The 15,015-nt window shown below is 45.4% G+C and overlaps 1 long non-coding RNA gene across 1 annotated transcript; it reads left to right on the top strand.

Moving 5' to 3' along the window:
- Window positions 1–2,650: 2,650 nt before the first annotated feature.
- On the top strand, window positions 2,651–4,561 carry LOC147119668 (uncharacterized). Its single transcript, XR_015078052.1, has 2 exons — window positions 2,651–2,823; window positions 3,619–4,561. It is a non-coding gene; the product is annotated as an uncharacterized LOC147119668 (long non-coding RNA).
- Window positions 4,562–15,015: the final 10,454 nt, after the last annotated feature.

Here is a 15,015-nt window from a genome sequence, read left to right as displayed (position 1 = left end):
ACACACTGCAGCCACGGTACGCCAGTGGTGGAGGGAGTGATTGTTTAAGGTGGTGGATAGGGTGCCAATCAAGCGGGCTGCTTTGGTGTCGAGCTTCTTGAGTGTTGTTGGAGCTGCACTCATCCAGGCAAGTGGAGAGTATTCCAGCACACTCCTGAATTGTGCCTTTTAGATGGTGGAAAGGCACAGGATGTGCATCCGCTGGACCGAGTTACTCTGCCGTGCCTTTAATTATTTGACTATTAACTAACTTTTTTAAAGTAACTTAACAGAAATAAACTCGAGACGTAAAACAATCTCTCCCCAATCTGCTCCTTCCCTTGTGCTGAGGTCACTTACCCCCCTCTCTGACACTGGCGCTCCCTCCGGGCTTTTGGGCCTGTCTTTATCTGCGGCCGCTCCTCTTGCTGTCCCACAGCTCCGCTCTCGTGCCTATTAACTTGGGTTCTGTGGCTCCACTCCTCCTTTTCACTCAGACATCTCCACCACCTTCTTCCTCTCCACCAATTCCTGCATCCACTCTGCTTGTGAATCACTGCGTTTGCGAATCTCCCGGCTCTGTCTCCAAGCTCTGTGCTCAAGCTCAGTATTTGAAACAATGATCTCGATGGAGGAAATAGTGCACGGTGTGTTAGTTCCAGGAGATTAAATCAAGGACACCATCACAATCAGCAAAGACCATGTCAAAGATCTGAACATTTCAAAGGGTTTCCCATGCAGTATCTGTGGAGGAGTTGTACTAACCGCAACCAAGAAGTGTTAAACCATGCACACAATAACTGATTTCAAATCTTAAGGAAGAGAGTTCTTTCAAGGGTTGGTTGAAAGGAATTTCAGATGAGTGTAAAGTGAGAAACTGTAGTTCAGTCTATGCCACCCACAAGCCATGTAGTCAAACAGAACCAGCTTGGGGTTAGATGTGGTAGCAGGTGAATTGGTGAGAATTGGTATAATCAAGAGTAAGAAAAGCCCAAAAATGGAGCAGTCAGTAACAGAACATCAATAAGCACGGTGGCATAGTGGTTAGCACTGTTGCCTCACAGCGCCAGGGACCCGGGTTCGAATCCGGCCTCGGGTGACTGTCTGTGTGGAGTTTGCACATTCTCCCCGTGTTTGCGTGGGTTTCCTCCGGGTGCTCCAGTTTCCTCCCACAGTCCAAAGATGTGCGGGTTAGGTTGATTGGCTGTGATAAATTGACCCTTCGTGTTAGGGGGATTAAATACGTGGGGTTACGGGGATAGGGTGGGATATGTGTTGGTGTAGGGGTTACAGGGATCAGGTGGGATATGTGTCGGTGCAGGCTTGATGGGCCGAAATGGCCTCTATCTGCACTGTGGGGTTTCTGTGATTCTGTGAAGTCTCCTCTTATCATGGAGAAATCAAATATTCAATACACTGTGTTTGAAACAAAGGAGCATTATTCACTATTTATACAGAATATTAATCTCCAGCCCAGGTATAGGGGTTATTAAGATCAGCAAAAACACAATCTGACTGTATACTAGAGGTGGAACTATTACCATATTAGATAGGTGCAGACTAAGAATGATTTTGAAAAAATCAAAACTGTGTTTAGAATGCATGTACATAAACGCACAAAGTGTGGTGAATAAGGTTGGTGAGCTACAAGCACAATTAGCCATGCGGCAATATGATGTTGTGGCAATAACGGAAACGTGGCTTAAAAATGGTGAGGACTGGGCACTTAATATTCAAGGGTACAAGGTGTTCAGAAAGGATAGGGAAGGAAAAAAGGGAGGTGGGGTGGCAGTGCTGATTAAGGAAGACATTGTAGTGTTGGAAAGGGAGGATGTTCTTGAGGGGACAAGGACAGAATCCATTTGGTTAGAGTTGAGGAGCAAAAAGGGTATGATTCTGCTATTGGGGGTATTCTATAGGCCTCCAAATAGTGAGAGGGAGGTAGAGGAGCAAATCTGCAGGGAAATCGCAGAGATATGCAACAGCTATAGAGTGGTGATATTGGGCAACTTTAATTACCCAAATATCAATTGGGATAATGCTAGGTGTTAGGATAGAATTTTGGTTTAAAGGATATAAAGGGGTCCTCAATATTCAACCGGTATAAAACTGTCTGAAAGGTACCATTTAGTCTTGTTAGCTGGAAAACGAAATGCAAAGCACCATGGGATACTTGGCTATATTAACTCTTTTTAAACTAACAAGTAGATGACCAAGGACATTCCAAAGCTCTGCTCGTAAATTACCCTGAGTACAGGTTTGGAGGAGGCCTCTTGAAAGAGATAAGGCACAAAGGCACATTGATGAGACCTTTGCAGACAGGTCTTAGAGAATAATCAGCTGGCCCTTTTTGGCTAGGGCTTTGTTCAGCAAGGCCATGTCGTGCTGAAGATGCCTGCCTCCCTATTTTGATAAACAAGAATAAGAGATAAGCTCATGAATGCGAAGTTAGAATGATGCCTTTGCAGCTCATAAGCTTTTCACTGATGTATTCAGGGGGTACTCGAGTTCGAAGGTCAGGCTTAGTAATTGATTGATTAACCATGTAAACCAATGAAGTATCAATATTCCCATGTATACACCCCATTAGTAATAACTGGGTGTTGTCTAATAAACTGTATAAACTAAGCTGTATTGTCACTTTTCCTCTGAAAACGGTGCCTCCAGCTGGGGTTGGCTGAGGTGGTTCTTCCGTGTGCACTCGTAATAAACTATTGATCTGGGTAACACCTGAGTCTGTTAGTTCTGTTTTACCATCCAGATTTTCCTCGCTTACAGCTTGGTGTCAGAAGTGGGATACCACTGGACTGATGATCGATCTTCCACAACGACATACACGGAGGGGTGAGTAGCAATATTCTCCCTTAACGTGGCGGCCCACGAGGCGGATCGGGTGAGTGGTGTTAGAAAGAACAGTGAGTGAAGGAGCAACAGGCTTCAGGTGTGGACCAATAGGATGCGTTTTAGGGTACAAACAGACCCGAGGAGTTTAGAAACTCTCGGGCGGGAAAAGCGCTAGGTGGGAAAAGTGCCGGGAAAAGCGCTAGGTGGGAAAAGCGCTGGGAAAAGCACTAAGGGGAAAAGCGCTGGGTGGCAAAAGTGCTAGGTGGTGAAGCGCTAGGTAAAAATCGCCGATGGCCAGTGTAGGGGGTTTCTCTTGCTCGTTCTGGTCTCCTGCCAGGCTTTGTGCAATAATTACCGTTGAGTGGTTCGACCCACTCTCCCCTACGGTTCTAGACCTTGGACTTAGATGCAGAGAACTGTAGTGCAGAGAAAGGACTCAATAGACCAGGTTGAATAGCACGAAATGGATGCTTTTATTTTTAAACAGTTTGAAGCATTACAAAATACATGTCATAGGCACAGATTAAAGTAACTACAATCATGCACAAATTTATGAACTTGACTCTATGGAAATGGGGAACACACGGCATGTCGTAAAAGGGGAAACACATTACGATTTAACCTTACTCCCTCCCCTAATACCTAAACTAAGTTCCGACTTGAGGAACTCGGGATCATGCTCACCACTATCAGAATCGCAAAAAGGAGGGGTTCGCAGCCTTTCTGGCACAGCTTTCCGTCGTCATGTGGATTTGGAAACTTCTGGCGCAGCTTGTTTTTCTCTCTCTTTCTCAGGCGATGAGGCAGTCGACACAGCCTCGGTGAGCGCTCGTCATGGCTGAAATCCACCAAGTCTGTTGTGGATTTGGGTTCATGGAACAGAACAACACCTCGATGGGATGTTGAGGCACGGAAGTGCTAGGCCCGGAATGTCCTTTTTGCCGGCCTGGATCGTCGTTTTTCCCGAGGGTGTCTTCTCCTTCGGCCTGGGTCGTCGATGATCTCCCGACAACAGCACCCGGGCCACCCTCGTCATCTCCCCGTCGTGGCCGAGCCTTGTCTGGCTGAACACCGACCACGTTGTATTTTCACCGAAATGGTCCGTCTGAAGCGTCTTTAAAAGAAGAAGCGTCTTGATCGATTCCGAAGCTACCGAGGTAGAAGAGGCGCTGATGGACTTTTCAAAATCCATAGTTATACCCTTTTGGGCCAGCCTTATCTCCCACCAGATCATAGTCCAGTCTTTGTAATATTTTGGCGGGCAGAAATCTCTGCAGGGGCGCTTTGTCTTGTAACGGGAGCCGGTGATAACTTAACTGGCCTTCCTGGCCGATAATGTCTTTTAATGTCTTTTACATTGTCACCGTGACTCGGTTCGCATATTGATCGGTCTGGAGATTTCCCTTGATGGCTGTTAAACGGTTTCTCCTTTGTACATTAAATGGGTTTAAGTGTTCATTCATTGCCCGCCCATATCTTGATGGGCCCCATCCTGTTTGCCTGAAACTGTCTTGTACTTAGAATCCATTGAATATGTATGTTGTTTCCCTGAGTTTCGGCTTCCCGATACTGGCTTTCGCGGGCTTACTGTCTTCAATCCACAAGCCTGTCTGGCTTGCAGTAACAGAAATCAAATGGTCCAGAAACTGATCACGAGGCCCGGCGGCCATTTTGTATGCCCTTTTATCAAAGGTTTTTCTGTGCAAGCTTACTTTGGTCAATAAACTGTCTTATTTTATCCTGTTTTCTTGCGTGATTATTGCTGAAAATTTCAAATCTTACACCAGGAGCGAGCTGAGGGAGAGAGCTTAAAGAGAGTCTCTCTGGGGATAGGGGATCCCTGCGATACAAAAAAATCACCGACGGCCAGGAGGGAGCCGGGGGAGAGAGCTTAAAGGGTGCCTTTCTGGGGATAGGACATTCCTGCAAAGGGTTAAGTGTCGCCGATGGCCAGAAGTGAGCCAGGGGAGAGAGCTTAAAGAGAGTCTCTCTGGGGATAGGGGATCCCCGCGATACAGAAAAATCACTGACGGCCAGGAGGGAGCAGGGGTAGAGACATTTTTTTTTTTTTTTTTTAAGGACAAACTTTCAGACAAAGGAATATTGTAACTTCTTAAACATTCACAGCCAGGAAAATGTTCACACTCCAACACACACCTTCACACAAACTGAAATTCCAGCATATTCTCAAGGTTCGTTTCACTCAGCAAATCCGCTATCTCATTTGCCCCGGCACAGACGTCAATAACCTCCATGTTGGCAAAACCCGAAATTTATTCTTTTTTTCTTTTTTTTTTGTGTGTTTTAGCTCCACCCACTTCTCTGTGTTAAAATAAAAGCATTTAACCCTTTTGTCTTGTCTTGGATTTTGGAAGTTTTAAGAATGTGCGAATAAGATTGTGCCCCCAGAATTGGAAAAAAACTTTGAACTAATTTAAGATAAGCTGGTGTGTAAAAAAAAAACTGAGAAGAACAAAAACAATTTGTTTAACAAAAGATTAAGTTCCAGCCTAAGATTTAACCTTGGAGTTGCGGTTGCTATGGTGAAATCTTCCAAAGCAGTTTGATTTGATTTGTTTAAATGTTGAAAAACGAATTTTCCTCCAGTTATATTCAATGTTTTTATAGAATTTTGGAAAGACATCTGAAGAAAGGACAATAAGAAATATGACGTAATTTACTGTTTTCTGCAAGCCTGTGCTATTTTGTTTTGTTTTGTCGGTTCATTGTTGATGCAGAGGATGGGCTTCGGCCTTGACGTTACAGTTGCCGGTGTGCCTGGAAGAAAATGAATTTGAATGTGAATGTTTGCAGGGCATGAGTGATTGTTTCTTTGTTGAAATGGCTTCCTTCTTTCTTTTCCAAGTGATACTGGTTGGTTGAAAGCGGGATTGGTTTGGATTGAATTGGAGTTATGAGGTAAATTAACCTATTAAAACCAGACTTTCATTGTGGCCACGGGGTGTAAATTGGTGTAGTCCGAATTGAATAAGATAACTCCGCTCCACAAGAACATCCGATAGTGGCAGGTCCCTCTACAATATTTGATTGACTATGGTACTGGGAGCCCTACAGAATGCGGGACAAAAGTTAAACCCTAGAAAGGTACAGGTAGGGAAGGATGAAGTAATCTACCTAGGATACATAATAACACAAGGGAAGAGACAAATGCCCGAAGACAGATGGGAGGGGCACTAGGACCAAGCGGAAAGCTAGCAGGAGCTGCACGCAATCACTGGCTGCGTGCTTTGATTTCTCACAGTCCCGTACTTACAAGCAGCTAGAGATGGCAGCAGGAAGGGACCGCGCCAGAGAGGGGAGGGGGGTCAAGTAGGTATTAGGGCTATTTAATAATTGCCAGAACTTTATCCTAGAATATGCAGAAATGGCCCAGCCTATACAGGATTTGATCAAAGGGGGGTGCCCTTACAAATAGATTCCGACCAAGGAACGCACTTCACGGACAAAATACTGAAGGATATATGTAAACTAATGGGAATTAAACAGAAGTTCAACATACCCTATCGTCCGCAAAGTTCGGGCATGGTGGAACGCATGAACCGTACATTAAAGCAATCCAAGAAACAGGGCAATACATGGGCAGACAAGGGAGCCAAGGGAAAGGGAATCTGACCAATGAAGCCCAGGTGTTCGCGTTTAGTTAAAGTGTGAAAACACAACTGTCTTTTTCGATCGGGAAAGTTTTTTTTTTATTTACGTGAAGTGACGCAATTGCGTAAGGCTGATAAAGTTTTGCTCCACCTTCAAAAGCCTGCAAAGGAGTTAACCCTTTCCACTGACTGCTGTTTAAGTTCACCAAGCAACAACTTTAGTATGAAATTTAAAGATATTGGACATTATTAAATTTAAGTTTCTTAATGTTAAGTTAATATTTCCCCAAGTGATGGAAGGAAAATTATGATTTGATAAATGGAAGTTATCTTGTAAACTAATTGTATGATAATGTGCAACATGAGCTTGTACCGGTCGTGCTAGATTTAACAGATACGGCCTTACCTACGTGGTGTTCTAAGAAAACTCAACAATTATATTAACACCACCTAACTCAAGTGTTAAAACAAGGTGCGACATGGAATGGAGGTGGGCACCGTAAAAGAGATAGACAGATATGGAGACGTAAAAGGTCTGTGATAAATGGTGCAGCAACTGCCTTTAATATGGGTACCTCAGTTGTTAATACTATTGATTTGGCGACACTGGATCAAAAGGTTAGAGACCTAGGGTCTCGCATTAAAGCTGTATTACAAAAGACAAGTGAAAATACAGATAAAGAATTAACTGAGGATCAAACGCTGATCATACATTTGTAAAAGATAGCTACAGTGCTAGAAACACACGCCCAAACCATTAATAAATTAATAAAGGAAGAATACAATGCATCTCAGCAGGCAGCTGCTAATGACATATGTAGCACATATGGTAACTGGATTGTGGAACAAACCCGAGAAATGTGCGGGTTAGGTTGATTGGCTATGATAAATTGACCCTTAGTGTTAGGGGGATTAAATATGTGGGGTTACGGGGATAGGGTGGGATATGCGTTTGTGTAGGGGTTACCGGGATCGGGTGGGATATGTGTCGGTGCAGGCTCGATGGGCCGAAATGGCCTCTATCTGCACTGTGGGGTTTCTGTAATTCTGTGATTCTGTGATACAGGCAGGGGAAGTACCCTTATGGATAACAAATCAACAATTACGGGTGAACCTGACTGGTGGGCACAAGGGGGGTGGTACATCTAAACGGGCAGTGGCAGGCAGGAGCTTGACGGATTGCCAGTTGAGAGCAATGGTTCAGGTGAACCCCACACAAGTCGAATGTAAACCTGACGGGGGAGGGCTCCTAGGGTTGGTATTGGTAATACCGGTAACGGCACCCGAGGCCCAAGGACGAGGGGTGTACCAAATACAGAATATTGGGGTCGTGAAGGACGGAATGCACATATCCCATCACAATATGTTACCATATGCTGTAAAGATTAAAGGGAATTTGGCTGGAACAAAATTGGAGGGATGTGTTACTAGACACGTGTAGGGGGTTTCTCTTGCTTGCTCTGGTCTCCTGCCAGGCTTCTTGCAATAATTACCCGTGAGTGGTTCGACCCACTCGCCCCTACGGTTCTCGACCTTGGACTTAGGTGCAGGGAGCTGTAGTGCAGAAAAACTCAATAGACCAGGTCGAATAGCACAAAATGGATGCCTTTATTGAACAGTTTGCAACATTATAAAATACATGTCATATGCACAGATTAAAGAAACTACAAGCATGCACACATCTATAAACTTAACTCTATGGAAATGGGGAACACACGGCACATCGTAAAAGGGGTAACACATTACAACTACCCTTAACCCCCTCCACTAGACCTAACTAAGTTTCGACTTGAGGAACTCGGGATCATGCTCACCACTTTAAGAATTGCGAAAAGGGGTTTGCAGCCCTTCGACACAGCTTTCCGTCGTCACGTGGGTTTGGAAAGTTCTGGCGCAGCTTGTTTTCCTCTTGGTTCTCCTGCGATGTAGGCAGCCGGTACAGCCTTGGTGAGCGCTCATCACGGATGAATCTGTTACCGATGTGACTTTAAGAACTGGATGCACATGGGTGAATCCATTACCAATGTGATGTTGAGACACTGGAGTGCCGGGCCCTGCGTGTCTTCTTCTCCGGCCTGGGTCGTCGATCTCCCGATGGTCTTCCTCGGGGCGGGACGCTGGTCCCAGAAAGCTTTCTTTATACAGTCATAATTGTCCTTCTGATTTGAAGCAGAGCTGGAGCACAGGGTGTCTTCTTCTTCGGCCTGGGTCGTCGATGATCTCCCGACAAAAGTACCCGGGCCACCCTTATCGTCTTCTCGTCGTGGCCGGGCCTTGCCTGCCCGAGCACCGAACACGGTCCGAACCGAAATGCTGCTTGGTTCTGATGGAGTCTGTCCCGAAGCGTTTTTGAAGCGTCCAAGAAGTGAAGCCAAAGTGAAGCTTACTCCTGGACTTTTTTTCAATCCACAGTTATACCTTTTTGGAACATTCTTATCTCCCGCCAAATCATAGTCCTGTCTTTGTAATAATTTTGGCGGGCAGAACTCTCTGCAGGGGTGTTTTGTCTTCATAACGGGAGTCGGTGATAGCTTAACTGGCCTTCCTGGGCCGATAATGTCTTTGCTTTGTCACCGTAACTCGGCTTGTATATTGATCGGTCTGGAGATGGCCCTTGAAGACTGTTAAACGGCTTCTCTTTGTACAGTAAATGGGTTAAATTGTTCATTCAATTGTCCGCTCATTTCTTGATGGGCCTCATCCTGCTACCCAAATCTGTCCTGTACTTATAATCTAATCAATATGTATACTCAGTTCCATGAGTTTTGGTTTCCTGAAACTGGTTTTTCGCGGGCTTTAATGTCCTCAATCCACAAGCCTGTCTGGCTTGCAGTAACAGAAATTCAAATGGTCCCAGAAGCTGGTCACGAGGTCTGGTGGCCATTTTGTGTGCCCTTTTATCAAAGGTTTCTCTGTACAAGCTTCTTTTGGTCAATAAAGCTGTCTTATTAACCCTGACTTCTTGCGTGATTACTTATGAAAATTTCGCGAATCTTACAGTCCCTCCTGTGATACTGATAGCTTGCTTAAAGTATCAATAACCCTTGGTGAGCAAATTTTCTCTGATTCCTCACATCCAAACATTCCTAGTGATTAACTACCTATAACCCCCACGACACATGCAGTTCCCATTTCAGAAAATTACATTGTGTACAGTTGGACAATCATAGGCAGTGCTACCTTAAACTATAACACATTCATCTTTCAGATGTGAAGGGGCCGATACCCTTTACACCACCTGCATACACATTTTGTTAATCAAAATTAGAAAACCAATCAACGGTTACAACACAACAGTATTCATAACTCTAAATCATATAGTAACCAAAGCCAGGAGTGGAGGGACGCTTTATCCTTTAATACTTAGCAGCCTAAGCGGGGGTCTCTTCACCCACTCGTACATAGCGTTCTCTCCATTCTCCTGTGTTCTCGTGCCTCTGGAGGAGTTTGCCTCTCTTGCAATGCACGAACAGTAAATATATTACGATCAGAACCTGACACACTACTAGGATGTGGGATGCTGTTCTAATCCAGGGCGGGATCTCTATATTAGTGAACAGGTCCCACCATGGTGGGGTGACTATGTCTAACATGTCTTTGCCTATCTCCAATGTCTTCTGCTCTAGTGTGTAAAAATGCTTCTGTGAAACTATTACGGCTTTTAAAATCTTGGTGAGGTGTTCGGGGAGAGGGGGAATGACATAACCAAAATGAGCAACGAATCACTGTAAATCCGTGAAATTCTCTTTTACAGCGAGGTGAACAGTGGAAGGTACAGGAATGGGGACAATTCGCTGTTGTGCCACTTGAACTTCAGCCCTGGGTTTGAAACAGAAACTGCTGTCACTGACCGGACACCACCCGTGCTGTCCGTGTTGGTAGTGAGGCGCTGCAGTGGTAACACAGTATTTCCCACCTCCGATATATGCCACCTGCGGGGGCACATGGCCTTTTGCCATTGCCTCCATGGTGCAATTTACCGGCTTCGCGCTAGCGGCTCTGAACCCGCACTGTGGTTTTAAAAAGGCATTCAAGTGCTGGGGACACAGGATGATGTGTGCTCCCCGGCTTCGACACCCCGAGAGGTCGGTGCCTGTCATCGTACGCTCCCATCTGATGACATAAGGCGGGACCACTGTGTAACGAATGTGCGCACCCCCCTGAATGACTCCAATGTTCTCCACCCTGTATACCGGGGCGGGTTTTGCTGTGGGATCCAACACCGGCATCCTCACCACTATTCCCAGGAAAGTGTGATTCGAGCGTCCACAGTCCACTGGGACTGGGTACGCCTCTGCAGCTAGTCTGAGCTGGCACGGACTTAATGCATTCTCAAAAGGGTGGAGCGCTTGCAAGTGCTTATTGCTGATCCAGGACGGGACCAAACCTTTGCTTTGCGGAACACCTCCGTTCAGTCCGTAAGGGTGACCCCGAGCTTCCGGTCGCCTGTCATTTTAATTCACCACTCCATTCCCACTCGGACCTCACCGTCCTTGGCCTCTTGTATTGTACCACGGAAGCTCAACGTAAACTCGAGGAACAGCACCTCATCTTCCGATTAGGCAGTCTGCAGCCTTCCGGACTCAATATCGAGTTCAACAATTTCAGATCATAAGCTCGGCCCCCATTTCATTTTCTCTTGTAATTGTTCCACTCCTTTCCCCCCCCCTTTCCTTTTGTTTCTCTCTCACACCTGGCAGCTATCTTTTGCCCTGCCAGTACACTTTACACCTAATCCCAGCCTATTACCATCTCGTCTAGCTTCTAATCTCTTTTACTTCTTTTGTTTCTTTTATTCTTTTGTCCGATCGCAGCCCTGCCTCCGATGTAGTTTCTTTTCTTTCCAGTTTTGAAGAAGTGTCCAACCCGAAACGTCAACTCAAATTTCTCTCCACGGATGTTGCCTGACCTGCTGAGTTTTTCCAGCATTTTCTGTTGTTATTTCGGGACCAAACCTTGTGTTAAATCCTCCAGATTACTGCGGCCCTCGCCCAGTAACCACGCCCCATAAAGCACACAAGCCTCGTTCTGTGCTGCCTGATCGGACGCATTCCGATCCTCCCGAATGAGTGCATTTACCATTCTAGCGTGTTTCTCCAGCTCAGCGATTATCTCTTTTAAATGTAGTGTCATGGCCTGTTTAGTGTCCGTGTGTAGATAAAGACACTGAAGACAGGAGTTGGTTCATAGGTATTTACTAAGCAAGTCTGGGGGGGGGGGTTCTAAAGGATATACACAATACACAGGCTTATATAGCCCAAGTGGCAATTACCGGCATTACGCACACCTGGGGCTCTTAAAGGCACATACACCACAATTGCTCTTAAAGGCACATACACCACAATTCCTCCCCTTCTAGCTAACTGGTACATCATATTTTAAGTAATTATTAATTACATGTTATATGCTAAATAATATACATTGCTGTATTAATTAATTATAAGTTAGTCTCTCAGGGGGCTTCCTGACTCGGTCCGGATAACGCCTCGGGGGTGTAGTAGTTTCTGGTGGTGTAGTAGGTTCTTCTGGCAAGGCTGATTCGGCTTGAAGGCCAGTGTCGGGTTCATCGGGTTCCAGTATCACCGGATCGGAGGTAGATATGGGTATCTCTACTTCATCGTTAGATGTATAGCGTGGTGGTGTAGGTTGTCCCTTTTCGGATGACTTGATGATTTGGTCAGCATGGCGCCTTATTATGCTTTCTCCGATGTCCACGGTATACATCAGTGGTCCTAGTCATGTGCAGATTGTTCCAGGCTGCCATTTCTTGGTACGGTAGTCCCGGGCCAAAAACGGTTGGCCTATCTGGAAGGCCCTAGTTGGCCTTTCATTCATGCCCTGAAACTGCCGGTTCTCCACGTCCCTTCGGATGTTGGGCTTGACCAAATCCAGCTGGCATCTTAGGTTTCTATTGTAGAACATCATGGCGGGAGTTTGGTTTGTAACCATATGTGTTGCATTCCTATATGCAAATAAGAAGTTATCCACCTTGTGCTGAAGTTTTATGTCTTCATTACCCATGGCCTTTATGGCCTTCTTAAAGGTCTGGACAAACCTTTCAGCCAATCCATTGGTGGCGGGATGGTATGGGGCGGACGTGTAGTGCTTTACCCCATTGTTCTTTAAGAACTTTCTGAATTCTTCGGACACAAATTGCGGTCCATTATCAGAACATATCTGTTCCGGCAGCCCATTCCTGGCAAATATGGTCCTTAATACTGTGATGGTTTTTTCCGTGGTGGTGGAGGACATCTTTATTACTTCCGGCCACTTGGAGTGTGCATCAACTGCGATTAAGAACATTGAGTCCATAAATGGACCAGCAAAGTCGATGTGCACCCTTTGCCAGGTAGATGAGGGCCACTCCCATGGATGTAGAGGGGCCTGTGGCGGAGCATTTTGGACCTTCTGGCATCCTAGGCAGCTCTTGATCATGTCTTCGATGTCTCCATCGATACCTGGCCACCATACAAACACCCTAGCTAGGTTCTTCATTTTCACTCCACCCAGATGCCCCTCGTGAAGCTCCTTTAGCACTTTATCCTGGAGTTTGGGTGGAATCACCATTCTGGATCCACACATCAAGTTTCCTCGGCACACTGACAGCTGTTCTCTTCTTTGCGAGAATGCTGGCAACAGTGGTTCGCCATGTGCTGGCCATCCCTTCATTGTTAGACCCGTGAGAGAGTAGGGTCATTTCTGGTCTCCCTTTCAATGGCAGCATTTGTCACCGGTAGACATTCCACTATGGTAGAGTGGAATATCTCTACTGGGTCTACTGTAGGTGCCTCTTCTATCGTTGGCAACAGCAGGCGCGATAAACCATCAGCATTCCCATGCTGTTTTGACCCTTTGTATTCAATGTTGTATTGGTGTGCCCCTAGAAAAAGGGACCACCTCTGTAGTCTTTGTGCCGTCATAATGGGGACACCTTTCTTAGGGTTGAATATGGAGATGAGGGGTTGATGGTCAGTCAGCAAGGTAAATTTTTGTCCGTGTAGGTAATGGTTGAATTTCTTCACTCCCCATACCAGGCTGAGTGCTTCCCTGTCTATCTGGGAATAGTTACGCTCAGCTGAGTTCAACGAGCGTGACGCAAAAGCTATCGGCCGTTCCGAGCCATCAGGGAATCTATGGGACAATACCGCTCCTATGCCGTAAGGGGATGCATCGCACGCCAGTCTGATTGGTAGTGATGGGTTGTAATGAGCCAAAACTTTCTCGGATGTGATTAAGTCTTTACATTTATGGAAGGCACGTTTACAGTCTTCGTTCCATTTCCAAATCACTCCTGTGTGTAGAAGATCATTAAGAGGGTGTAGAATAGTTGATAGGTTCGGTAAAAATTTATGATAGTAATTTATTAATCCCAGGAATGACCTCAATTGTGAAACATTTTCAGGTGCTGGGGCTTTTATAACTGCTTCAATTTTTTCAGGTGACTTATGCAACCCTTCCTTATTAATTATGTGGCCACAATATGATATCTGATTTTGGAAAAATTCGCACTTGGGGCGATTTGCTCGTAGGCCCCGTTCTTTCAGCCTAGTGAGCACCTGCTCCAAATTGGCAAGGTGCTCGTTGTCGTTTTCTCCTGTTATAAGGATGTCGTCTAGGTAACACTGAGTCCCCGGAATCCCTTGCAGGACTTGCTCCATAGCTCTTTGCCAGATAGCTGGAGCTGATGCTACTCCAAAAACCAGTCGATTGTACTGGTACAGGCCTTTGTGTGTGTTTATTGTGAGATACTTTTTAGAGGTCTCCTCAACTTCCATCTGTAGATATGCCTGTGCCAAGTCAATTTTTGTGAAACGTTTTCCTCCGGATAGTGAGGCGAAAATATCTTCTATTCTCGGAAGAGGATACTGTACCGTGTGAAGGACTGGGTTTACAGTCACCTTAAAGTCCCCACAGATGCAAATTTTTCTCTGTTCCTCAGAGTTATTTTTTAATGCTTTTTTCATGACTGGAACAATGGGTGTTGCCCATTCGCTCCAATCTATTTTGGATAATACGCCTGCCTTTTCCAAATTCTCCAGCTCTGCCTCGACTGCCAGACGTATTGCGTATGGAACCGGTCTTGCCTTAAAATTTTTTGGAATTGCTGCATCTTCCACTTTTATTGAGGCGGTGATGCCTTTCAAGGTTCCTAGTTTCTCTTGAAACACTTCTTTGGCGTTGGCCAAGATGTCTTTTAATCGTTCAAGTATGATGTCATCCTTGTTTTTTTCCTTACTGGTCACCGTCAGTGCCTGAATGGAGTGCCAGTCTAAACGTATCTTCCTTATCCATTCACGTCCCAACAACGGTGGACCACCATCTTGTAGAATGTATAAATACAACTTTTGTATTTCTTTGCCGTTGTATACCACAGGCACCTTTATTTTTCCTTTGGGGTATACTTTCTGCCCCGTATATGTTTTTAAGATAATGGATGTGTCTTTTAGAGGTATATGCGAAAATAGCCTCTCGTAATCTCGTCGATTTATTACGGTTAGAGCTGATCCTGTATCTCGCTCCATTTTAACTGGGGACCCTGCTATTATGAGGGTAACCCAAATGGTCTGGTAATCTTCATTGG

This window comes from Somniosus microcephalus, chromosome 4 (assembly GCF_052327205.1).
Source record: "Somniosus microcephalus isolate GS21.2 chromosome 4, FLI_Smic_1.0, whole genome shotgun sequence".
NCBI lineage: Eukaryota > Metazoa > Chordata > Chondrichthyes > Squaliformes > Somniosidae > Somniosus > Somniosus microcephalus.
The sequence above is the reverse complement of the archived record's forward strand: the minus strand, read 5'-3'. Positions and strand labels throughout refer to the sequence as shown.